The sequence below is a fragment of the Desmodus rotundus genome, chromosome 3 (genome assembly GCF_022682495.2).
Source record: "Desmodus rotundus isolate HL8 chromosome 3, HLdesRot8A.1, whole genome shotgun sequence".
Lineage (NCBI taxonomy): Eukaryota > Metazoa > Chordata > Mammalia > Chiroptera > Phyllostomidae > Desmodus > Desmodus rotundus.
Window position 1 is genome coordinate 486,235 of NC_071389.1, and position 25,338 is coordinate 511,572.

Below are 25,338 nucleotides of genomic sequence, written 5' to 3' on the forward strand. Positions count from 1 at the left end.
GGCTATTTAAAGGGAAAAAAAAACTGAAGAAATTTAAATATTGTTCTTAAAAACTGACAGATTAATTATATCAAAATTACCTTAATTCAGAAGTGCTTCCAGTCTGGTCTCCAATTCACGCAAAGTGTCTGCAACAGACAGAGAAGAGGCAAGGTTTGTGCTGCGCTCTGCCGGGAGGAGCAGCCTGCCCTGCAGCTGAGGAGCAGGAGACGCAGCCCGTCCCCAGCCCACTTCTCGCCGGGGTCTCCCCAGACTTGCCCCGGTCCAAAGGCAGGCCCTCGTCTGACTCTCAAAGAGGCCACTGGCCAAGGGCCCCCAAGTGCCAGCAAGTCTACGTGGGAGCATTTCCAGACCGCCCCCCCCCCCCGGAGCTGGGGAGCGCCACAGCCTGGCCTGGGGGCCAGATGGAGCCTGGGGGAGAGGCGGACACCACCGCCCAGCACGGACGGACGTTAACTCTGGTTTTTCCCTGCAACACCTGCTTGTTCTTTCCCAGGACGTAAGTTTCAAAAACACTTCAATACGTTTTTGTAGCCTCTCCAAACCAAACCCCCGCCTGTGGGGGACGTCACCAGTGTGTGCATCTCCAAGCCCGTGCGCACGCCTGGGCTGGGGCAGGAGAGGCCTCAAGACACTGGCGTTGTCCCCCAGGGAACTGTGAATTCTAAGGACTTGATTAACAAAGCAGTTTTATTTTGGAATTGTGCTCCTTCTGTTACACACTTCTCTTCTGGCAGTGAAAGTGGGTGTGGAAGGGAAAAGGTTCCTGGCTCCTCAAAATGCTAAACTGAAACTCCACGACCCGCCACCCGCCCCGCTCCTGGGCACGCAGCCAGCAGGACGGAAGACGGCAGGCGCCGGGCCTGCGCACCTGCACGCTCGCAGCAGCCTAGGGCCACGGCCGCCCCAACGCCTGCAGCGAGTGGCGTGCTGCCCTCGGGAGGGGTCACGCACAAACATGCCACCACACAGACAACCCGTGGAGAAGCCGGTCACATGCTCTACTACCGCATCTACAGGAAACACCCGAACGGGCCAGTCTGCAGGCAGGATGCACTGGGTGCAGGCGAGCGCAGAGCTGCGCAGTGCAGGAGACAGCCCGGGAGGAGGCAGAGGGGGTGGCTGCACGACACCGTGAACTGCTCACTCTGAAGTGTGAGCGCATGTCCTGTGAATTTCATGTCACAGCAGGGGAGGAACAGCTCCGGCCGGCGCAGCTCAAAGGGCCACAGCCAGAGGTGGAGGTGAGCTCATGAAGGTCGCCGCTTGTCTTCTGGGCACACAACTTGTGTATTCACTTCACCTGTCACAACTGTCAAGAAAACTTACAGGCACCCGGTCCGGGCCTGTTTTGGAGTGGCGCTGCCGAGATGGCAAATCTCCCTTCTCCACAGAAGCCAGGTTCCAGATGCCAGCGAGGCTCCTCTGGTGACAGACAGCACCAGGACAACTCAGAGGAGAAGATCCCCCCTCCCGCCCTCGCCCGGGGGCCTCCCGTGGGTGAGCCGCCCCTGGTGGGAACACGTGTGCCCCAGGCTGCAGTGACGAGCTCAGGCAGCTCCCATTCCCATGCTGCACAGGAGGAACCCGGGACACTGCAGCCAACGCAGGGAAAGTGGCAGTTGACACAGCACAGCGGGAGCACGAGCTCAGGGAAGCTCCCAGTTCCTACAGCAGATGGCGCCACACGCACGCGGGGGGGGGGGGGGCCCCCCCCACAACATCACAGCCTCACTGGGCTGTTTCCCTGGATGCTCTAAGGGGCGGGGACAGGGGAGCAGGCTTGGCGCGAACAGGAAACCAAGGCAGCGGTGCCCGTCTGTCTGGTTCGGGAGTCTGGGAGGCTGTGCCGCACAGTCCACTAGTTAACAGCAGTGGCTTACTGAAAAGACAATGTAACAATGCAGGAAGCTTCGGGCATCTGCTGTGGCCTGGAGCACCACGAGCACCCTAGAGACACGCACACCACCACCCGTGACTGCGCAGGGCTGCCCTGCGCCTGAAACCCAAGGTAGAAGGGAGCACAGGCACAGAGGAGCAAGGAGGCGGTGCCTCACCCCCACCGCACCCACAGAGCCTCCCCTCTGTCCCCTGCTTTAGGTGTGGGCTGGGAAATTGCACCACGAACGATAAATCCACCAAGAACAAGAGCTGGCTTCCACATCTCCATGCTCCCAGAACAAAACCCAAGGGGAGCCACTCACGGAAAAGCAGCTCTGCCTTGCGGCCTGGGGGACAGGTGCCTCAGACAGCTTGGGTCCTTGGGGAGGCAGGCGAGGCACAGCTGCACCTGAGCGCCTGTGCAGGAGACACAGGACAGCCCCAGATGGCAAGGGTCTCAGACTGGACCCTCGAGGCAGCGCCAAGGGGGCCCCGCTCACGGCTCACAGGGGTACCTGCCTGGAGGGCACAGCCGCAGGCCCGAAGTGAGAGCCGCCTCTCAAGAAACTGGCCTGCGCTCCACAGCGTGACGCACGGGAGCGGCTGCTCCGGTCGAAGACCAGGGCGTCTCGGTGCAGCGCGTGGCCCTGCACGGGGCGGGGGGCGCAGGCGCAGCTGCGGAGGGACCATGGGGACAAGCAGTGAAGTGCAGGACAGACCACAGCCTGGTACTGGTGTTCGGGCTCTGCTCACTGAGCTGTGGTTGCTCAGAAACACGCCCGTGCTCTTAAAAAGTGTGCACACAGCCCTGACATGCATGGCTCAGTGGGCTGGGCACCCTCACGCAAAGCAAAAGGTGGCCAGTTCGATTCCCAGTCAGGACACATGCGTGGGTTGTGGGTTCAATCCCCTGTATGGGCACCTGCCCATCAATGTTTTTCTCTCCTCCTTTCTCCCTCCCTTCCCCATCCTCTAAAAAGGAATGAAATCTTTGTGTTGTTTTTTTTTTTCCTCAGATTTTTATTTATTTATTTCTAGAGATGGGGAAGGGATAGAGAAAGAGAGGAAGAGAAACATCAATGTGTGGTGGCCCCTCACGTGCCCCCTACTGGGGACCTGGCCTGCAACCCAAGTGTGCCCTGACTGGGAGTCGACCCAGAGACCCATGGCTTCGCAGTTCAGCGCTCAACCCACTGAGCCACACCAGCGAGGGCTACAAATAAATAAAAGAAAAGAAGTGTGAGCTGCGGTGCCCAGCGGGGAAGGGAGAAACTGGTGTGAATGCTGCGTTCTACTCCACAGTACGCTCCCACTTGTTTCAAGATCAAAGTGGCGAAGGCATCATCACCGCAACTGGCAATCCCATGCAGGGTGAAGGGGACAATGAGGAGGAGCGCCTTCCCTGCCACTCGGTGACAGCTGTGACCTGTCCCCCCAATTCCTGGGGTGTCTCCAGAGCTGCCCCTCAAGCAGGGAGAATGAGCTCAGCCAGAGGGGCTGGTGCTTCACAGAGCAGTGGAAGGTAGCCTGTGTGACAGGAGGCGATGAGACCGTGACAGCCACCCGCCTGTGGCAGCCTGCCCACCAACATCTCCTGTTGTGTGTGCCACAGCCTCGGTCTCCTAGGTTTACTGGGCCTCGGTGGGGTCAAGCACCTCATTTGTACAGCAGCTGAGCCACCCAGCCCGGCGGAAAGCTAAAGAACCCCAGGCGAGCTCAGGGGAGTGTGTGGGAACTGCCCCCCGGAGGGCGTGGAAATACCATGGGGTGGGGGGCTGAGTCCATGCGGACCTCCTCCACACCAGGGGAGCCTCCCTTCATGCCGCCCTTGGCCCCCAGGGACAGGGCTGGGCCTGCAGCACCCAGGTCTCCCCAAGGCCCTGCTCAGCAGTGCGGCTGTGTGCGTGCAGCACCCCTGGCCTCCGCCACTAGGTGCCAGTGGCACCCCAAGCTGCGACAACCCCAAGTGTCTGCAGACACTGCCAACAGCCCGACACTGAAAGCTGAGTGCCCAGGGGAACTCAGGACCCATTAGGACTCAGGACTCAGGACCCATTAGGGAAGCCCAGGAATGGGCTGTGGACTTTCCCAGCCGATCAAAGCAGGGGGCTGCTCAGGCGGGCAGGCTGAGGGGCAAGCAGCGCCTTGGGTGGGGGAGGCCACGGGGACACAGCAACCAAGAGTGACAAGTGCCCAGCCGTGTGAATTGCAAAATAGCTCGTGGCTGACTCAAGCCTGCAGGCAGCCAGGCTGCCAGTGGCAGCTCACTGGGCTCGCAGGCGCAGCTGCCGCACTAGGAAGGGGCAGGGACCCTGGCCCCTACGGCGGGCACACGGGGACACTGTGAGACTTAGCTGAAGCCCCCTCGGACACGCCCACTGACCAGGTCCGCACGCCTTTTTTATTGCCAGCCCCACAGGGACTGGGCCCTGCCGTCGTTCACGCCACACTGCCCTGTTCACAGGGAGCGAACTTGGAAATAAACCTAAGGCCTGGCCCCTGCACGGCCTGCAGCACCACTCTGGGAGTGCGGGCTTCCCCCATCCCCGTGAGACTCCCAAGGACACTCCCACCAGGGAGACCTGGAAACCTGCCTGCACTTCCTGTGTCCCGAACAGCCCCTCACCTTGGCCCAAGTCAGCACCTCACCGACACCAGAAGCACTTCCAGGAAAGCACCATGCGGCGAGTTTTCCGCGGAGGCCGCACCGCAGCAGCTCTACCCACGGGGTCAGGCCCCAGCCGCAGGCCCGCAGCTCTGGCAGCCAAGGGTCTGGAGCGCACCGCGGGGGGGGGGGGGAGGTTTCCCCACCGTGGGCGGCTCAGAGCGCACATGGTTCAGGTGTGTGGCCACTGCAGACGCAGCCGCTGACGCTGCTGTCACCAGAGGACACAGGAAGGCACGAGGCTCTGCTCTGTCAACAGACTGATGGATGAAACCTTGAATTTCACGTGATGTCACCAAATGTGATTCTTCTTTTCATGTTTTTTAACCATCTTAAAACGTAAAGAACTACTCTTAGCCCACAGGCTGCACGAAAAGGTAGCCGTGGCTGGCTGTGGCCTGCCAGCCCCTGGTGTTCGGGGCGGCGCCTGGCTCATGGCAGGTGGCTGGCACCTCGAAGCTTCTCAGCTACAGGAACTCCGCCTGCACATCTGAGCAGTCTGCTCCTAGAAACCACCACCACTGCTGCCCCTCCTGCCTGCCCACTCTGTCCCTCCCCGCACCGTGCTGCAGGGGCTGCCGGGGGCCTGACTGGGGACTTCAGCAGACCCAGCTACGCACCTGCGCACCAGGAAACGACGTCCTGATGCCGTAAAGCAAACAGGGGAACCTGCCTGTTGATTCTGAAAGCCCCATCACCTAAGGGATTTCCTCACACGGTCACACCTGTCGGAACAGCCCCACCGCCCGGGTGCTCTGCCTCGGGCTTCGGTTCCACCAGGTGCCTCCGGCAGACTCACTGAGAAGGACCCTTACTGAGAAAGCCACCTCGTAGCTGTTGCGTCCATGGCAACGGCACCCACAGCCCCGTGGCCCCGTTCTCACACGGACACCGGAGAAAGGGCGCAGGGAGGCAGGACTCTCCCTCGCTGCCGGGGGGAGCCAACGCAGACCTGCTACCTGGGAGGCAAGTGCAGGCCCCTCAGTCGGGCCTCAGTCAAAAACTAAGACAGGCAAGGGTGCTAAAACCATGGGACTCCTGGAATGTACTCAGTCCAGTCATGCTAGCTTTGAGAGAGCAATACCAATACTTTGAAACACAATTTACTTTCATATGTCTTAACAAAGTGAAAATATCTTTTTCCTAATTATCGTGATTTTGGCCGATTTTCCATAAAAATATGCCGAGAAAAAAGGACCTTACTACACGTTCCTGCCCCACCAACCCCCAGAAGACCCCATTTCACAAGAAGCAGGGTCAGTACCACTCCCTTCCAGACCGTGTGTGACACGCACTCTGCCGCCTCCACCCGCCTTGTGGTCGCCTCCTCATGACAACAAAGAGCCCCTGAAACTGTGTGACCAGCTGCACAGAGTCTGCGAGCCCCTCACTTCACTAAGCCCTGCTGGCGGCGGCTCATTTGGGTCCGTCCACCCATTCAGCCCACGAACGCTCGCTGAGACGCACTGCGTTCCCGGCACCGTTCGGAGCGAAGAAACGGAACAGAGACCCCTGCCTCATGCAGCTTAGGTTCTAGTGACCACAACCATTTGCTTTTCCACCAAAATGTCTAACAGAGACCGTTTCTAATATTTTATTTTTAAGGAGTTTATTTACTTATTTCTAGAGAAAAGGGAAGAGAGGGAGAGAAACAACGATCACTGCCTCTCTGGCACCCCCAGCTGGGGGCCTGGCCACAACCCGGGCATGTGCCTGGACTGGGAATGGAACCGGTGACCTTTCAGTTCACAGGCCGGCACTCAGTCCACTGAGCCACACCAGCCAGGGCTGATGGAGACCATTTTTGATACTTTGTTTTTATAACTAATTTTGTAGAAAGCATTCTTATTTTTCCGCCCTTTGGATAAGTCCTTAAACATGAAACTGCGGAAAGAATTCATTTTGAAAGTTTTACACCAAGGCTATTCGCCCTTTATCACGTACTAAGTATTTGTAACAGCTGCTCCCACGTGCCTGCCCGTGAGCCACAGTTCGCAGGCCCCCACCCGGCGTCCCTCGCCACAGGACTGCTCTGAGCGTCCCCCAGACGTGCTGTCCGGTTTGGCGCCTCCTGTCACGCCAAGAAACCCTTCCCCCCGCACCCTCCCTCAAAGGTTGTAAGATATCTCCCCAATGTTTTCTACTACTTGCGTGTTTTAATCTTTCCGTTTAAACCTTTAAGCCGCCCAGAGTCTGTTGTGCTGTGGCAGGCAGCTTCAACTTGACTTTTTCCGGAGGGCTCCATGACGCAGGCCTTCCACACTACAAACCTGCACTCCCCACCGACCCAGGCGGCTTCGGCGTGGACTGAGTTCCCACTAACTCAGGAGGGTCCCAGCGCTTCGTCCCACCCAGCTACGCTCTACAGCACTCCTGTGGGTCCCACCTCAGGTATCAGATAGCACCCCTCACCTTTCTTCTCCCAAGTGAGCGCGGCCCCCGAGGCAGGACAACCCTGTTCGGGCTCAGCCCTCCTCCGCTCCGCAGGGGTTTTCTCCATGTACGCCTTACAGCGGACTTGAACTCGCTTCTTTCTTTGTTAACAGCAGCAAGGTTTCAGGCTCAGCCACCATTTAAAAAGTGGCGCTGGGCCTGGGCGGAGTGGCTCGGTCGGCTGATATCGTCCCACAAAGCCGGGGGCACATACAAGAGGCACTGACCGATGCTTCCCTCCCTCTCTCACCTTCCCTTCCCCTTTCTGAAAATAAATAAATAACATCTTTTTTTAAGAGTCGCATTGGTCTCTATCTGCCTAAGGACTGAGAAAAACTTTCTACAGTTCTTGTCTATAAAGCAGCGATTTTCCACCTTTTCCATCTCCCGGCACACGTGAACTAATTACTAAAATTCTGTAACACGCCGAAAACCGCATTCTTCCACCTGATAAACAAAAGGTGTGAGTTTGATTCATTCACACCAGATGGCTGCTGTTGTCACTTCTGCATCTGACAGCCTGGGGGTGGGGGGCAGTGCCCGAGGCTGCAGTCAGGGCTCACTGGAGGGCACCGCCCTATAAAGGGGTGGGCTGCCTGCAGCAGAGTGAACCCGCAGGGCCGGCTCCCCCCACGGCCCTGCCCTTCGTCTTTTCTGACCACGCGACACCTAAGACGCGTCACTCAAGGTCCCCGATTCTGTGACAACACTGAGACACGGTGTCACCATGAAGCAACTGCGAAGCAACTGTGTCCTTTATTCGACGAGAGCTTAACTACAGACCAGCACTGTGCCACCCCCGCCGCCCGTCATGGGCGTCCTTGTCCTCCTGGTGTCCCCAAGGTGGGACATGCGTGGGCAGGGGCACCCCCACCCAGGAACAATGAGCAGGAGTGGGGGGCAAGACCCACTGGCCTCATCACTGTCCTTTACCCTACCTTCCCCTCCCTCAACACCGGCTTTCGTAACCTCATCTTCCGAACCACCCGAGAGTGCAGCGGGCCCCTGGCAGACACTGTCACACACGGGACAGCTCCAGGCACTACGAGGAGGTGCTGTTTGCTGAAAGCTCCCAGGGTCAACCCGCTGCTCGGAGCAAAACAAACTGAGTTTCAGAGGAACGCACACTGCTGTTCGACCTCAGAGGGAATGCACAGGGCCTCTCCCGTGCCCCACGCTCATGGGCGCGGCTGGAGAGACGAGCGCGCTGCCGAGGACCTGGCTGAAGGAAGTGAAAGGCGCTGAGACGGACACCCAGCCTAGTCAGGCTCAGTGGGCATCTGAGCTGCCAGGGACCAGCGGGAACGGAGACCCTGGGTGCTTGTTCAGGAGGCTGAGTCCAACGGCACCTAGCAAGACCCCAGGGCCTGGTCACATGGCTGAGTCCGGAGACCACCAGGGACACGGGCCCTTCCCGCACCATCCAACTCCTGAGCCCTCCCCTGCCGCCTCCACAGGGAACTTCTTGAAGCCACGTCTGCGCCCACCTGGCATTCACTCCCCGCCACTGCACTGGGCGCCTGCAGCCCCTACTTCAACCTAAGTAAGGCGCTTTCTGTCCCTCCTCACCGGAGCTCTCCACGCCCCCGGCCACCTGTGCACCGCACGCAGCTCCCCACACAGGAGGCCGAGTGCGGCCTAGGACCCCAGGACAGACGGACGGACTCCCGGTCCACTTTGAACTTCCCAAGTTCCAAGCGCGGCTCTGCCCCACCCATCCGACGTGGCCTCAGTGCCGACACCGCCACCCCCAAGTCTGCCCTGAGCAACCCGCTCCCTCCCTGCCTGTCAGCACTGGGTGGGCCCCCACCTCAGAGCACGGAGGGAGGGGGAGGAGAGGTTTGTCTGTGGCTTTCCAGTGGGGGGGGCACCCTCAGCCTCCTCATAACAATCGCATCTCCACCCCCACCAGCCCAGTCTTCACTGGGCAATACAAACAACCTTTTAAAGCTCACATCTGATTTTTTTAAAAGACTATATCCACTTATTTTTAGAGGGAGAAAAAGGGCAGGAGAAGAGAGAGAAACAATGATCAGCTGACCCTTGTACCCCCCCCCCCCCCGGGGACCTGGCCTGCAGCCCAGGCCTGTGCCCTGCCTGGGAGTCGGGGGGCGGCCTTTTGGGTTTGCAGGGTGACGCTCACCCCACGGAGCGACCAGGACAAAAGCCCCTTCTCGTCACTTCCTGTGTAGAATCATCCAGTGGCGCAGGTCCTGGGGAGGGGACAGAGAAACCCTGGCTGATGGGCCACACAGGCGAGGCCACTGGGAAGCACAGACCAGCCCACCTGCCACTGCGTGAGAGCACAGCCAACGTGACGTGGCCCAGAGAGGGCCCTGCCCGGCTGACGACGGTGACCACACGGTCACTGTGACCGCCATGCCAGTCGGGCGGCACTCTGCAGCCCACGGACGCACACGTGCATCCACACTCCTCCCTCGGCACTGCGGACCCCTGGGCTGACAGGCCCGGCACCTGGCTGCACCCCTGAAGCACGGAGCTGGGGGGACAAACTGCAAGAGCAGAGGCGCTGCGCCTCCAGGGGCACCTGCGGCCCCAGAGGTGGAGGTGTTCTAGGCTGGGGCGGGTTCCTGCCTCCCCTCCTCATTGGTTTCTGATGCGGCTCGCCTGCATGCACCTCGCCCCTCCCCTGTGCCTGTGCCGACCACCCACCCACGGAGCCAGACAGACACCAGGAGCAGAGGGCCCGCCGGCTCCCAGACGCTCAGACCGCGCCACTGAGTGGGCTCCAAAAACAACAGCAAGACAAAACTGGCTAAAACTGGCCAAAACCAAGACGCTCTCAGCTCAGATTAGGAACCATGCATGTTAAAAAAAAAAAAAAGGAGAAAGTTAAAACAGTTAAAAGTAGATCTGACCAGCAAAATCCAACTTGACATACAATCCATTCTTCCAAACTTAAAGCAGACGTTCACCATGCTTGATAAACACCCCAGGACTCACACAGGACAACACAGGTTCCTAAGCTCGGCGACACAGCAGCTGCCCGTAGAGGCCATGAACAGAGGTTAAGTTCCCCAATTCGCATCCCCTGATACGGAAGCTTCTCATGCCTCCCCATTTCTGCTAATCAGTCCAGGACTGTGCTATCCAATTTGGTAGTTATTAGCCAAGTGTTTTTAAAGATTAACTGTAGCACTAGCTGGTGTGGCTCGAGGGACTGAGTGCTGGCCTGTGAACCAAGGAGTCGCCTGTTCGATTCCCAGTCAGGGCACGTGCCCGGGTTGCGGTTTGGTCCCCAGTTGGTGGCATGCTAGAGGCAACCGACTGATGTTTCCCTCTCACATCGACGTTCCTCTCCCTCTTTCTCCCTTCCCCTCTGTCTAAAAATAAAGTCTTTAACAAAAAATAAGTAAATGAAAATTAATTGTATCAAAACCTAATGAAACTAAAAAGACAGTCCTTAGTCACACGAGCCCCATTTCGAGCGCTCAGCAGCACAGGTGGCTAGTGGCCACCACACTGGATAACGCAGATGATAAAACGTTCCCACCGTAAACAACTCTACTGCACGGGCTGATCTATTAAAACACGAAAATCACACGCAAAGTGAAACAGCTTTTCACTTGAGATCGGGAAGTCCACCACGGCCAGGAGTGGGGTGTTCTCTCTTCTACACCCGCAGAGCACGGCAGCACACACCAGATCCTTTTCAGAACTGGCACCGATGCCTGGACGGGCCTGCTACACAAGTGACTAACACCCCAAGCGCTGCGAGCCAACACGCGAGCCCTGGAAAGGCGCCCTGCCGTGTCCAGCACGGCCGGCCCGTGGCCCTGCCCACCTGCCCACTCTCAGGAGCCGGCACTGCGGACGTACAGTGGGGGGCAGGGGGGGCTCAGAGGCAGGGAGCTCCGGCACAGCCACCGGGCAGCCCAGCGCCCTCCCTGAGTGGCCCCGTTGTGGATGACGGGAACCGTGTGGTCACTTCCCGCGGCCTAACAACGTCCAAGAGGGCATGACGGCACTTCCTGGTTCACGAGCACCTTTTACATGCCTGCCACTCGGTGATGGGCACCAGGATTCTGTTGATTCCCAGGAAGGCGTCCCCTTTCCCCTCTCACCTCTGGGTCTACAGCCGCCACCCCCACACCCCGTCAGTGGCTGCGTGAGCTCAGCCAACAACCCTCCTGGCCCCTCTCAGGGAAACTCCCGGGAACTCAGTTCCTCCTTCTGCCGAGCTTCGCTTGCCCTTCCTCTGCCCAGTCCGGGGCTTCCTGATGAACGGGCGGACACTTTCTGGGGTCTGACTCGCTCAGGTTGGAGAACTAACCCTGCCCACACGAATGGCCCCCGGTGTGCCAGAGCCGCGGCCTCACAGCCTGCCAGCTCCCACTTGAGGTGAACGCCCCCAAATCAGTGACCTGCAGATCAACGTAGTCAAGGGCAGGGTGATGACTAGAAAAGCCTCTATGAGGAGGGAACATTCAAGCTGAGATCTAAAGGGTTAAAGACTCCACGGCAGCCCGGGCCGGAGAGCTCAGTGAGTTACAGCGCCGACCCCATGCCCCACGGTTGTGGGCGTGACGTCCGGTCAGGGCACAGACAGGAAGCAAGGGAAGAGTGCAGGGGTGACTGCAGCAACAAGGTGATGCTCCTCGCTTCCCCTCCCTTCCTCTCCCCCTCAAGTCAACAAATTAAAAACTCTTTTTAAAAAAGATACTTATAAAAGAAAGGCTCACTGGTGAAAACAGCAGAAGGAATGGAGACATCAGGTGGACGGCCGGAGAAGGGACCGCCAGTCGGAAAGGCTGAGGCACGCGGCCCTGCACACAGGCCGGACTGGGGGGCCTCGCGCCCAAGAGTCCCAGCGGGAAAGCCAGCAGAGCTCCGCAGGGAGACCCAGGGCAGCTGGCAGGCAGGGGACCCAGGAATGCAGGGAGAGCGTTTCAGGGAGGGGCTGGTCCACTGAGGTCAATCCGAGAGGCAGCAGATGCAATCCAGGAAAAGCAGCCGCTTTAGGGAGCTCTCTTCCTTCTATGGGAGGCAGAGGCACCAGGGACGCGGAGGGCGGGAACCAGAGCACAGAGACTCCAAGGGGATCTCCACACGCCCCCCCCCCACGCCATTCCACAGCAACCTGGAGCACCCAGCTGTGTGCCTAAACTTCGGTTCCAGGAGAAGTCGGGGTCCCTTCAACGTGCAGCTGAGCCCGTCTTTGTCAGGCTTGGGTACAGGCGGGAAGGGCCAGGGAGACCGCGCCAGGAACACAAGCGCAGGGCCGGCATGAAGCTCTGGGGACTGCAGTGGCTTCAATAGTGTCCCTCGAGGACTCCTGCCCCCGGGAGGGTGTGAACGCGACCTTCTTCGCAGCTGTAATCAATTACCTTAGCATGAGGTTGTGCGGGGTGACGGCGGTCCCATCCGACGCCAGGTGCCCTCGGGAGAGCCATGGGGAGGCCCTGTGATGCTGCCAAGGCAGTGGCCCTACCTACACCCGACTTGGACCCCCCCGCCTCCAGCCTGGCAGACGGGTTCCTGCTGTTGAGGCTGCTCCCCCACAGGCCAGCAGGACAGCCCTGGGAAGCAGGCGGGAGCGGGCCAGGGGCAGCGGGCCAGGGGAAGCGGCCAGAGGCGGGACCAGGTGTGGTGACCCAGCAGGCATTTGGGTGGAGGCCTCCAGGCGGAACCGGAACCATGGCCTGGGGGCGGGGCCAACCCCCCCCCCCACAGCGTGCCCGCCAGCGACGTAGAGGACGAGCGGCGCTCAGAGACGCACACTGCGTGGGACACAGTAGAAGAGCTAGAGCAGGAAGCTGCGAATACAGCGCGACCCCTAGTGCGGGGGAGGGGGGGAATCTCCGCACACCACGAGTGGCACGAAGCCTGAAGGACACGCCGCCATCTCACGCGGCTCCTTCCCTCACCTCTACATTCCCACCTTCCTGCAACACATCGTGCGATTTCATCACTAAAATGCCCAAGTCTCCCAATCCACGTATTTTCATTTTCTCTGCTCTCTATAAACCTGGCAGGTTTTAGCTCTACCTCCACACTGTTCCCATTATAACTTTCAGCCCTGGCTGGTGGGGCTCCGTGGATCGAGCAGCAGCCTGTGATCCAAAGGGCCACCAGTTCGATTCCGCGTCAGGGCACACCGCCTGGGTTGTGGGCCGGGTCCCCAGTCGGGGGCGCACAAGAGGCAACCACGCATGGATGTTTCTCTTCCTCTTTCTTCCTTACCCGCTCTAAAAATATAAAATCTTAAAAAAAAATAAAATGTAAAAGTTAAAGATAGAAACTGAGACAATAAAACATTCACTGAAGAGGACACCTTTATAGAACACTGGTGGCTTAGGGGGACAAGGGACAAGGTCCCCGAAGAATGAGAAGGAGACAGTTGGTGGAACTGAGGCAGTAAACACAGAGCACCTGTCCAGGGAGCTCAGTTTTAAAGAGAGAAAAGTAAGAATGGAGGGGGGAAAAGATACCGAGACTGGGGCCTGTCTGCAGGCAGGAGAGGAGATCCTGAGGGAGAAGGACGAACGGGATGGTCGCCAAACCGTCCTGGTGTGGAAGAGGCCTCCTAACGAGAGGAGGCGCGGCAGAGGCAGACACACAGTCTCCGGAGACGGAGGGGAAGGAAGGGGAGCGCGCTCCAGCCAGAAAGGCTGCAGCACCACAACTGTGAGCACAGGCCCTGAAGTTCAAACATGGTTCCTGGACTCCTCGCTGTGGCCCTGGCTGATGACCTGGCCTACCTGTCGGTTTCACCACCTGGGAAGTGGGGCTGGTTAGGGTCAGAGCTGAGGTGCGGACCACAAGGCCATCACCGACGTTCTCACCACTGGGCCTGGCAAAACAGGCATGTGCCGATGGGCGAACGGTGTTGGGACCGACAGGCCCCTCTGCAAGTTCATGGGACACCAAGGGAATGCCGGGTACAGGGCTGGAGGGCCCAGCTGTGGACGAGCGCACTCCCACGGGGAAACTTTGAGGTCCTCTCCAGGCAGCCCTGCAAGCCTGTGCCCGGGGGCAGCACCCGTCCCCAACCTCGACTGCCTGACCTCCCGTGGCACAGTCCTGCGTCGGGTCCTCTCTACACCTGCCTGACTTATCCACTCACCTCCGTTGTGAGCTGGCCCCACAGCCCGTCCCAGCACCGCGGTGCCACCTTCTGAGATGACACTGTCCCCCAGGGCAGGGCTGCTGCCTCCTGCTGTGACCAGCTGCTCACTGGTCCCGCCAGGCCCTGGAGGAGCATTTCACCGACTATCCCTCTTCCCCTCCTCACAGGCTCCTTCCTCTGAGCCCCTGACAAAACTCCAGCTGCCCTGTGTGACAGCGAGGCACAACAGAACACCCACCCCCTCCCAACAGGCCCACATCCCACTGCGGACAGGTGGCCCTGAAGGCCCTGACCACCAACTCCTCAGTCCACCTCCATCAGCGTTCCCTCCCCTATGTCTGCAGGCTCTGACCTGCGGCTCCGGTGTTTGTCCAACTTCCGATCACACTCGCCATCCTTCAGTGCTACCCCAGGGCTGTCCCAAGGCCCCTTCTCACGCTACCCCAACAGGTCTTCAACCTTTAGAGACCCTCTGGGTTGCTCTCCCCAGGAAAGGGCAAAGGGGGAGAGGAAGGACGCACACCACAACAGGCGCTGTCCCCTGCCGAGGACCTCTCTGGTCTCTGCAGGCTCCCGGGGCCAAGGTCGTGAGATGCCCAGGCTGGCGTCCCCACCCCACTGCGCTCAAACTGTGCTGCTCAGGTGGCCTGGTCTCGGGCCTCACCTCCTCCGTGGCCGGGGATCCGGGGCCTTCTGTTTACGAGGCCCTGTCTCTGGATGCCACCGCATTAGAAATAAGACGGTCTACAGTTGTCCAGCAAGCCTACCTCGTGTCACCATAAATGACAACTTTACAAACGGCGAGGAGAGCGGCAGCATGCCCAGCATCAGCGCGCTCCGACGTCAGCACGTCCCGCATGAGCGTGCGCTGACCAGGCCTCAGCGGAGAGCCGGGCCCCACCCCCGCCTTTGGAGGCACCCCTCCTGGTCACTTGTTTTGGCTTAAGTACTGGGTGGGCCCAAAAGGCCATTACGTTTTTTCCGTGAAATAAAAGACATGTTTCATTCTCTCCAGTAACTTTGTTGATCTGGGTGTTGTGAGTCTGTCGGCCGTCTCCCGCATTGGCTTCCAGGGAGCAGAGGCTGGGCCTGTTGCTCAGCACTTTCCAATGCGAAAGGCAGCCCCACCGCAGAGAACCGTTTGGCCAAAATGTCAGCAGGACCAAGACACTTCGCACACCACTCTGACACGTGCGGTCACTCACAGCACCTGCTCCACACGCTGCACAAATCTTTTTTTACATTTCAGCTGCGTTTTTACCTTTCTTGGAATAATAAAGCATAATACACCAAAAACGTTGTGTAATCTTCTTCCACCTTCCATATTAAAATGGCTGCACAAAACACCAACTTTGTAAGTCCTTTAAAAATGCACTCTATGACAGCTGTCACAATACAATCTAACAAAACTGCTTCAACGAAGTTAAAGGCAACTAAGCGCCGCTTCAGCCATCGGGCTTCGGCCACACGACAGGCGGAGGGCTCAGCCTCACACAGACGGGAGGTGGGGGCGGCAGGTGTGTTCTCACAGCGTCTTCCGATGAGGGCGCGCAGTCTCCTCTGACGCCACGGCAGACCGCACAAGGGGCAAGTCTCTCCGGGCCGATCCACAGCACTGCCAACTCTTCGTCCCTGTCAGCGAACCCCTGGCTCCGGCCAGCCGCGGACCCGCGTGGGAGCGGCAGTGCCACACAGGCCATTTGGAGAGTACCAGCTCCTGACCTGGGTGGACCTTCCGAACGCTGACACACTTCACAGCTGATGCCACAGAGAAGCTCTCTGCTGGCGTCCCCACCTGTCTCACAAGAAGCCCTGAAGACCCAGACAGCGGCCAAGCCCGGGACTCCCATCCCCATGTGAAGGCAACATCCGCCCCTCCAACGTCACGCCAGCCCTTCCTCTTCAAGGGCTGCTTGGCTCCTCCGTTCCCAAGCAAGTGCCTGCTGCCAACCCCCGTCTGCACAGCCATCATGTATCGGCTGTCCTCTCCACCCTAAGTCACAGGGTGGAGCCGGGAACAGCTGTGTGCCCACTCCCCACCTGGTCAGACGCAAGGACAAAGATGGGGCTCAGGGTCGCCATCCATGCCACCCACCCTGGACTGACGCTGCAGGAAACTGGACTTTTGACCACAGTCCGTGAGGGTGCTGCTATGGCCGGTCTGACCGAGGCCCGAAGGTCAGCACTCTGGCCCCCAGTGCACACTCGCCACGACAGCAGGCTCCAGATTGTGCTCTGCAAGGAGCTCTGACCTCCTGGACCCCCAGGGTGGGGGGCGGGGGGTCCCCAGCAACCCCCAGAGGTGCACAGGTCACACTTTGAGACTTCCTGCTCTAAATGGCAGTTACTCCCAAGACTTCAGTCACCCCCTAAACACAGACAACTCCAGGACCATGGCCCTGCCAGGCCGCTCCTACAGAGTGCCACATCCCACGCAGTCAGTGACCCCACCGCTCCCTCCTGTGCGTCCTCTTTCAGGGCCAGGGAACACGGTGCGAATGAAGCCAAGGGCCTGTGCTTGTGCAGCAGAGCTGAGGGCTGGGAGGCAGCAGGGCAGGCAGTGCAGACTGACACCCCGCGAGGCGCTCGCTATCTGTCCACACGGTCCTCTGAGGAGCTCGGCCTGCAGGGGCCGGTGGGGGACATGTGAGGACCGATGCACCACATGGGACCGCCCCTTCGAGCCCTCCAACCCGGAACGAGTGAACATTCATCTCTGCACCGAATGCAAAGCAGCCGCGCAGCCGCCCAGGACAGGCACCTGTGGCCAACACCCCCTCCCTGCCCTCCGCTCCAACTCAGGCCTCTTGGTCACCAGCGTTGCCACCCACCCACCCAGACCCTGTCCTCACCACACCAGCACCCCAGGGGGAGTCTGCCCCCCAGGCTTCCTCCCTGCTCTGAGCATGGTCCAAGCTCAAGTTCCACGTGAGGGTCCCAACCAGGTCACTCTGCTCCCCAAACCCCCGTCAGGCTTCACGAGCCCTCAGGCCCAAGTGCAGTCTGCAGGGAGGCTCGGTCCTCTGGACGTCCCTCTCCCACCGCTCCAGCCCTTCAGGCCGTGCACCCCTGGGGCGCAGCCCTGCTCGCCTCCAGTGACAGACTGTCACCGAGCGCCTACCCGCCACGCACCAGCACTGCTCTGCGTGCTGGTGAGACAGCAGGCGAAGGCCGCCAAGTGGTCACTTGGCCTGGGACAGCCCTTCCTCCCCGACAGCCCCACCTGCCTACCAGACGGGCTGCACCAGACGACGTGCAGGTCTCGGCTTAACTCTCTTCCCGGGAAGTCGTTGCTGAACTAGAACAGGTGGCTGCCCACACCCCCGCCTGCTCGTTGGCTCCCCGTGAGGCCACACCTCCGTACATCCCTGGGCGACGCCCTTCTACCGCCACTCAGGGTCTCAGCGCCTGCAGAGAGTGCGCTGAGAGGCTTTCTTTACACAAGTTTCAGCTGCAGTCTGTATGAGAATACATGAAAATACTTCGTTTTCTTGTCACTCCCCCACCGTCTCTTGGTGAATCAAGAAATGCAATAAAAAAGCAAAAAAAAGTACAATTGCCAAGATCTGGAAGCAGCCCAAGTCCCCATCAGTAGATGAGTGGATGAAGAAGCTGCAGTGTGTTCACGCGATGGAATACTACGTAGCCCTAAAAAAGGAGCTCCCACCTTTGCAACAGCATGGATGGACCTGGAGAGCACTGTGCTCAGTGAGATAAGCCAGGCAGTGATAGGCAAATACCATGTGACTCCACTCATGTGCGGAACCTAGTCAACAAAATAAACTGGTGAACAAACCAGAGAGAGACTCACAGACACGGGAGAACAGGCTGACAGAGGGGAGGGGCGGGGGCGGGGGGGGGGCAGGTGAAGGGGATTAAGCAAAAAAGAAAAAATATATAACAGCACCTTGAGGACCAGAGGAAAGGGGGATGAGGGGAGGTAGAAGAAGGTAAAGGGGGGTAAATGGTGACGGAAGTATATCTGACTTGGAGTGGTTTAAAAAAGATACCAAAACTTTGTTGAAATAAATATTCACCATCATAAAGGGTGAGGTGAAATCTCTAAAAAGTAAATAATTTCACCAGTTTTCAAAATGAATTTGAGGATCAAAACTACCCTAGGAAGGTAAAGAAAGACTTTTAAGGACAGACGTGAGCAAAGAATGGGGAGAAAGTGAGGTCAGATGGGGGCCATTCGGCAAGGTGCGTCCACGCCCCGGAGCAACGCCCTCCACTGCCGTCAGCGGGCGGGAAAGAAGCCCTCCCGCCGCAGGACGCGGTGGCAGTGAAGGCAAGGCCGCAGCTGGCACAGGGTGCCGACCTCAGTGCCCGCACACACAGTGACTCCCTAGGAAAGAGGGGCGACGGAGCAGGGAGCGGACGAACAAGTCACACACACCCCCAAACCTGCAAGGTAAGCCAGAGACCCAGGCCCCGCCTCAGGCACCCTGGGTCCTGGCAGAAACGGGCAACTTCTCTCCCTCCTAGAATTCCGGAATCACTGAGGTTCCGGGGACGATGTTTTTAGGGGGCTACTGTAGAGGCTGTGACAGTCCTTGCTGGGAATTAGCTGCTGCAGGACTGAGCCGGAGCCACGGGAGACGTAAACACACAGCCACCCACGGGCGAACAACACGGCGCTCGCCGGTGATCCTCAGCCCCGCTTCAGCAGGGGCGACCTGCAGGTAACTGCGCACCCTCCTCAGAACCACCTCGGGGACCTCCACCTGAGCTTCTAAATCCTTAGGTTTGTAGAAGTGGCTTTTTGCCAGAACTGTAACTCACTAAGTCAGATGAGTAAACACGCTGCTCTGTGGGTGGGCGACAATCGCCCACCCGTCCCTGAGCCCCCCACGCACGTGCTGCCCCCAGCTCCACGCCCACGGGGGGGACCCAGCTGAGGGCTGTACAAAGGAGGGGCGGGGGCACGCACATACACTGCGACCATAGCTGATGTGTCACGGAACTGGACACCTGAAACCTGTGTGATTTTATTAGCCAATGTCACCCCAATACATTCAACAAAGAAAGGGGGGGAAGAGAAGTGGTGCCCCGTCCCTCCCGCAGGACAGCCAGCCAGTGTGCCCTGCTGTCACTCGGCACTTCCAGTACCGGGACTGCCCCTCTCCCCCAGCACCGCCCCACAGTCGTGTGACCCGTGCCCTCTGACCTCAGCGGCAGTCTGGCCTGTCTTACCCCCACCCCAGGTTCGCCAAGCCCCACACCCACCCGAACGGTCTAGTCTTCCCCCCTCTAACACTCTGACCACCGCACGCAAACCTGAGGCCAGAATTTACCAGGGTTAAAAAAAAACCCTAAAACCTTTGTTCGACGCCTTCCCAGACTTACATGAAATTGGGTTTCAGAGTAATACGGTGTGCCATGTGGTCAGGCCCAGACAATGAAATTGAGACGACCTATTAGCAGGGCCCGGCCGCTAAAGCCCACGTCTGGACCCGGTAAGAATTTAATCCGATTTAGAGGCCAACACAGCCAAATCTTTTGGGCAGAGAAAAAAAATCCGATGAAGAAACTGTAATAAACGCCAATACTGCTTATCTAAAATAAAATCAATGCCTTTCACTTAAGTTGACTGATGGCAGACAAGTCTACAGATATCCTGGAAACCTTTCTCAAAAGCTATTTAAAGAAATAAAACTTTCCCGACCAAACCACTAAGAGACAAATTAAAGTGACTACTTCATGGGAAATACCTGGTTGAAGACGTCCTTTGAAAGACCACATATACTACCCTGCAGACTTCGGCTTTCTTCTGAATCTCTTTGAGATTGATTTAATCTGAGGAAACTTATTTCCAACTCCCCCCAAAATCAGAAGTAATTCAAGATACCAAAGAGAATCTCTACCAAGGAACTGCCGCAGGGCATTCTGCCTTGGGCGGGGCTGCTGTGAGCCCCACGCCTGGTGTACAGAGTCCAGGTCCTGCTTGGTGGGCGTGCTCACTTAAGTGTGGATCCTGAGTCAAAACTGAGGACTGGACCTTCGGGTCGGTTCCCTGCTCTCGGGCCAGCCCAGCAGGACGGGGCAGGCAGGCCCAGCAGGGAAAGCTGCAGGGGAGCCTCCGGTCCCCCGCCAAACTCACTTCACCTTCCTCCACCCTCACCCCCCCGCCCCGCGCCCTGAAGGGAGTGTCAGGAAGGAGAGGCCACCCGAATCGCCCCCCCACCCCGCCAGGGCCTGGCAGGATCGCCCTCCAGCTTCACTCACTTCTGGAGGCTCATTCGTCCAAAGTGAAAGGAAGCGGAGGGCCACTCCAGGCCCCCGCCCTGCAGAGGTGTCCCACCCATCTCCTTGTTGGTGGCACCAACTCAGTCCCAGCCACAAACCCAATACGGGTAAAGAAGCAAAAAAGGAACTGCCTTTTTGCTTTCTTTTTGCAACATGTACCTTCCGGAATAATCCAGAACAGATCCTGTCTTACTAGAACTCAAACTAAAACCTTAATTTCAGATTTTAAAAAAGCCCTCCACCTCTCCAAACCAGAGCGCAGCTTCAAACCAGGAAACAAAGAAGTCCCGCAGAGACCTCGGGGACGATGATGCTCTGAAGACTTGTCCAGCACCCAGAACTCCTCATAGAGCTTATGCTTCCAGTGACTTGCTAATCGAGAAAAATAACCTAAATACTTCCTTAATAATAAATGTTCTATGAGACTCTTAATGATCAAATATTTGAGGTCAGTTATCAGATAGATAGCAAAATGAAAAATACAGAAAACCACCACACTGCCCAAACCAAAAGCACAGGCTGAGGCTCCCATTCCCACGAAACCACGCACAAGCCACTGGCCGCGGCCCCGGGTGCGCCGATCCCCCATCCTCGCGGCTGGGAAAGGCTTCCAGGAGGAGGCCCTGAGCAGACAAGGCCACGACCTTTACCAGATAACCGTGTGGTTTAAAGGACATAAATTGTGAACACCTTTTGAATCAACCATCAGCTTGCAAGCAAAAACGGAGAAGGATTTTCAGGGCCGAAGGCTGGGCCTCCACCCGGAGGAATTGTCACCACGGCCCCTCCCCCACCGCACCCCCGGTCCCCGAGGAGCCTGCTCCGGCAGCAGGAGAACGCCGGGCCCCCAGGTGGTCCCTCCCCCAGGTCCCACAGAGTCACGCCCCGAGAGCCCCAGGCCCAGCGCGGCAGTCGCGGGTCCGGGAGCGCGCAGCGCTGACAAAGGCGGCGGCGGCCGCGCCATCTTGTCGCGGGGCTTGGGCTCCCAGCCATTCATCGAGGCTCGGGGGTCCCGGTCCGGCCCTGCCCCCGGGGGCCTCCCGGTACCTCCCCGCCCTCCTCCTGCCCACCTCGGGCCCCCCTCCCTCCCCGCGCGCAGGCCCCGCGCCGCGCGAGGGAGAAAACAACGAGAAAAGGCTGGCCGTGGGGCCGCCGCTCACTTCCCGGTAAAAACGAAGACAGCGGAGAGCCGCTATTGTTCTAGGCTTCCCAGCACAGCGCTTCCCTTCTGCCTCCGATCCCCCCGAACGTACCCCGGCGGCCGCGCCGGCCGGGCCCCGCTTCCTCATTTCATCGTCCCCCCTTCATCGTGTCGTTCCTAAACCCGAACTTCAGAGACGCCAGGGAAGGAGCACCTAAAACACGACGTCCTCCCGAGCAAAGAACGGGCACCCACACCCACTGCAGCAGCCGCGCCGCCTTTGTTCTCGCAGCCCGGCCGGTGGCCCGGCGCGCGGGAGGGGCCGGGCCGCAGACCCCGGCCCAGGGCACAGCCCCGGGGAGGCCACGCCGGACCCAGGGCCCCGCACACCGACCCAGGACTCAGGACCCTCGACCTCGAGCCCAGGTCCCCGAACCCCGACCAGGACCCCGAACCCAGGACCCCAGACGCCGATAGGAACCCCAGACCCCAACCCAGGAACCTGAACGCAGACCCTGACCTAAAAGCCAGGACTCAGAACCCCAGAACTCGAGCCGCAGACCTAGCTACCCAGACCTGGACCCCAGGCCCCGGCCCCGAGACACAGAGCCGCGAACCTCCGCCCCGACCCCGGCCCACCCCCGCAGGGTCCCCGTCTGCCCTAGCTCCGCAGACCCCACCCGGGCGCGGCAGGAAGACGCGGCCCCGCAATGGGTGGGGGCAGGGCGGCCCGGGCGGGCGACTACGGAGCGGGAGACGTGCTGGGGGTCCGGCCGCCGGGTAGGACCAGCAAGGCCGGGGCCGCGAGGCCGGGGGGGGGGGGGTGGGAATCGAGGCCGCCGGGCTCACCTCGGCGCTCGTCCTCCCTGCCGCGCCCGCACCCCACCGCCTTGGCCGCCTCGGCCGCCGCTCCGGGAGGTGGTCGCGCTCCGGCCACTCCGCGGGCGCTGCGGCAGGTGCGCGGCGAGGCTCGGTCCGGTTCCGCGGCGGCTGCTCCACTCCGCGCCCGCGCCCGCCGCCGCCGCCTCCGTCCGCCCTCAGACGCCTCCAGCCATCGATGGGCGCGGCGGCCCCTGTCCGCAGCCTCGGGAAACCCCACGGCCGCGTCACCGCGCACGCCGCGCGCACGCACGGCCCGGCCCGGGCTCCGGCGCGCGCGCGCACGCGCGCTTCCTCCCTGTCCCGGTTCCGCGCGTGAGAGCCAATTAAAGGCGCCGCGCCCTCGGGGACCGGCTCGGGGGGCACCTCGGGCCTAGCTTGTCAGACGCCGCCATCCGCGCCCCAGGGGCTGGCCTGGGTCTCTCGCTGCGGACTGGCTCGGTTCCCGGCCAGGCAGACCGCACCCCGCCTGAGCCCAGCTGGGACTGACCCTCAGGCCTCCGGGTTCCAGGGAACTGGCCGGTTCCTCCGTCTAAGGCGGCGGGCCCAGCGGGGCCTGGTCGGGACGAGGTCGACCTCCCCGATGCCCCGCTGCAGTGGACAAGGCCGGCGCTCCGAGGAGCCCGTGAGGCTCGGGGGGTTTGGGCTCAGGCAGTGGTCCTGTGGGGGTGGCCACTTGGGCGGGGAGGTGAGACCGCGGGAAAGTGTGTCGGGAGCAGAGATGGTCTGCCCGGCAGGTGCTGCTGAGACGTCAGCGGGGCCTCTGGGGATAGAAGACCCCAAGCGGGAAAAGGGGAGAAGGTGGGGTGAGTCAGATGGGGCCTCCCCCGCCACGGCCCGTCGTGCCAGCTCACCTCTGCCTCCCGGTTCCGAGGCCACCCCGCCCTCCACCTCTTCACTGCGAGGCCGGCAGCCCTGCCCCGCCCCGAACCAGCGCCTCTCACTGCCACGGCCCCCTGCCCCACCCGCCCGCCCCGCCTGGCTCCAGGGAACTAGAGAACACGTCAGCGACACAGCTGACCCCTTGCACAGGCCACAACATCAAGGGACCCTGTGACCCCCCCCACTCAGGGCCCTTCCTTTCCGCCCAGCGGCACGTCCCATCGTTCTTGCAGCCCTTCCTCAGTTCCTGGCACAGGGTGCTCCAGGCTCCTTTCAGGCCCTCCCTGCCCCAACCCTGACCTCAGCTGGTTCCTTAGGGTGAGAAATGGTGTTTAGGAGCCAGACTCCAGGCTCCGGGTGTGCTTACTGCAGCTGTGGTGTCATTGCCTACCGTCCCGTCGATGCAGAGCTAGGGAACCTGTGCAGGCACACACACAACCTACACCTGAGTGACCAGCCTCCCATAATGGGTGACGCCCCACCCCTCACCCCATAGGGACTCTGGCCTCCGGCTGAGCTGCCCCGGGGTCCACACCCCAGCAGGGAGATTCATGTGCATCAGCTGAGCCAGGACTGAACCTACTGATTAGCTCCTCTGCTTAAAACCACTAGCAGTCCCATCCCTCCTCCCCGACCTGCAGGTCTCTCTGTCCTCCTCTGCACCTCGGCTCTTCTCTGCCCCTGTTCCTGAGAAAGGGGTGGGAAAGGAGTAGCAGGGGGCAGACCCAGCAGCAGAGCTGGAGAAGGGGAGCCGTAGGGGGGTGGTCTCTGCTGCTGTGGGGGTGTCCGCAGGCATGGGGGCACCTCAGAACCCTCAGCCGCCTGGGGCCTTGGCGGGCACCAGGCTGCAGGCCTGAGGCCTCAGGAGTGCTCACAGACCCAGCCCAGGGTACCCCTGCCCCCACCATGATCCCAGTCAGGCTCATCTCCAGGGGAGCCAGGGCTGCAGGGCAGGGACTCTGGACCACTGCCCACCCCAGTTGCTCTAGGATTTTGGGGACAGCCCTGGCACCCCAGCTAATCTGTAGGTCTGCAGGGTGTGGCAGGGCCTTCACTGGAACTTGCCCTGTGGCCCCGACCTGAAATCCTTTATGTTTTTATGGATGGGGTGTGAGGAGCAAAGTTTGGGGGAAGGCAGGAGGGAAGGAGCAGGGGCCCAGGTCCTTGTGCCCAGGTCCCCTGTGCAGCCTGGGGCTTCACCCTTCCCTGATGTTCCCCGGAGGGCCCCAGGCATCCCCTCCTCCTCCTCCTCCCCAACGGGCTCCCGGACATCAGGGCCCTCTGGCTTTGGGGACACATGCCCTGGGGCTCGGGTGACTCTCAGGAGCCTCCAGCTTCCAGCTAGGGCCCTTTGGACCTCAAGGATCTGAAATCATTGTGGGGAGCCTTCTGTCCCTGCCCCCAGCTCCCTGCCCAGATCCCCTGCAGTTTTTGTCCCCCAGCTGCTGCCAGGGCCTGGCCTCCCTGGGGCGCTAATCAGCCTATAGTGCAGAGCTCATGCCCAGTCAGCCAGGAACCCAGGCGTCTGATTCCCCAGCCACAGGCCCCCACTCTGGAGACAAGTGGCTTAGAGATCAGGCTGGGGTTCCGAGTCCACAGCTGCACCTGGCCAGCCAGACCCAGACCCACTTCCCATGGGTGAAGGAGGTCGCCAAGGCCTCGGCAGAGTGCCAGACCTTCACTAAAAACCTGAGGGGGTGCAAATGCATAATTTAGATGCCCTCCCACCCCATCTGTTCTTGAGTAGGAACTGGTCTGGCAGAGAGCTAGGTCTTTTTAAACGCGAATCAGGCAGACAGTCTATGCGTGAGCAGGGCCGGCACCCACCTGGGCCGTGCGCCGAGCCTGGCTTGGAAGGGTTTCAGAGCCCTGGGGGCGCTCCCTCAGGGTCTGTCCCCATCCTGCCCAGCCAAGGCTGGTTTTCGTCACGTGACCAGCCTGCCACTGCTTCCAGTAAGTGAGACAGCAGCCTGACCCCGCCTCCCAGTCCCAGAGGACAGAGGACAAGACAAGGAAGGGAGGCAGCAGGCAGCGGGAGCAAATGTAGGTAATCCAGAAGAAGCGTTAATTAGTTCCCTCGGGCTTCCAGACGCCGGGCTGGGTGACTAACGGGGTCAG

General features: G+C 60.1%; 1 protein-coding gene across 3 annotated transcripts in view; it reads right to left on the reverse strand.

Moving 5' to 3' along the window:
- Nucleotides 1-23,215, reverse strand: part of GNB1 (G protein subunit beta 1) — a 56,593-nt gene extending 33,378 nt beyond the window's left edge. The window contains exons 1-2 of one of the 3 annotated variants that reach the window (XM_053921595.1): nt 23,193-23,215; nt 81-128 (exon numbers count right to left, since the gene is read on the reverse strand). The gene's annotated coding sequence lies outside the window, so the exon portion shown is untranslated. Of the gene's footprint in view, nt 1-80; nt 129-22,308; nt 22,547-23,192 lie in introns of those variants that run through there. The other 2 variants (XM_053921594.2, XM_053921596.2) reach the window with 2 other exon arrangements.
- Between the last annotated feature and the right edge of the window lie 2,123 nt (nt 23,216-25,338).